This window comes from Helobdella robusta, assembly GCF_000326865.2.
Source record: "Helobdella robusta unplaced genomic scaffold HELROscaffold_29, whole genome shotgun sequence".
In the NCBI taxonomy this organism is placed as follows: domain Eukaryota; kingdom Metazoa; phylum Annelida; class Clitellata; order Rhynchobdellida; family Glossiphoniidae; genus Helobdella; species Helobdella robusta.
The window spans coordinates 427,649-428,760 of record NW_008704475.1 but is presented as its reverse complement, the minus strand read 5'-3'; positions in this window follow the sequence as shown (position 1 = coordinate 428,760).

Sequence of the window (1,112 nt, the reverse complement as noted above, 5' to 3'; positions counted from 1 at the left end):
ATCTTCCGATATTTCTTTATTCTAATTTACTTCGTCAAATCAATTAATTAAGAAAAACGTTATCTGGGTCCCATAACCTGTTAAATTTCTTATTACGTAGATCGCTTAATTAATTGATACAATATTGAAAGACATTAATAGACAAGAAATAAACTTTGCAACGTTCTCGACTTGTTTATTATCAACCGGATCAACAGAAAAGGAAAAGTGAAGTTACATACAAAGCAAAGAACATTTGGTCCAAAGAAAATAAATGTATATTATAAATCATAATGTTTTAATATAAAACATAAAACTTAACATATATTAGTATTGCAAGATCAGCAATAAGTATTACAAAATGCCGGGGTGCACTGGCTATAAGGCGCGTCCCCAGGTGGTGGATAGAAGAAAGTCCTGGGCAGGGAGACCTTCTAGGATTGCATCGAATAATACGAAATAAGATGCCGCGAACCAACTGTACCAGAAAAAAGAAGACAAGAATGAAAGAGGCGGAGGATCCTAGGACAACGGCTCCAACAGCGGATGATCTTCGATTCTAAATCCACTGCCTTGTGGAACTGGGACCTTTGACCCAAAGGCTAGGTGCACTGCTTACAACAGTGCTCTCTTGGGCACGAGATAAACTGCAACCTCGCTGTCTTGTGTGCTTCCAGCAAAAAGGCTTGGCCCACTGCTTATAACTGGTGGTTGTCATCAGGAATTGGGCAATTCCAGATATAAAAAATTTTTGACCCAAACATCTTCTATGTCACGACTAATTCATTTAAAACATGCCTTATATGGTAAGACATGAGGACATTCATTCAAAATGACCACCAGTGTAGTTCATCAGGACAGCAGGAAATTTTTCTTTTCCAATAAAGTTGTTGCTGATCGTAACGTTTTGCCTTCGTCAGTGTTGAGACAGGAAGTTCAAAACATCAAATCTTTGCCGGACAGGTTTTATGACGACAGATTTTAATGGCCTCATGGAGTTTGTTGATTTAAAATTCTCTGTTTTGTGTGTGTATAACAATTATATTTTGTGACACACCTTAATTATTTTTAAATGTTCTGTATATAATTATCGTTATATTTTATTTATTTTTTTTTGTCTTGACAAGCCCATT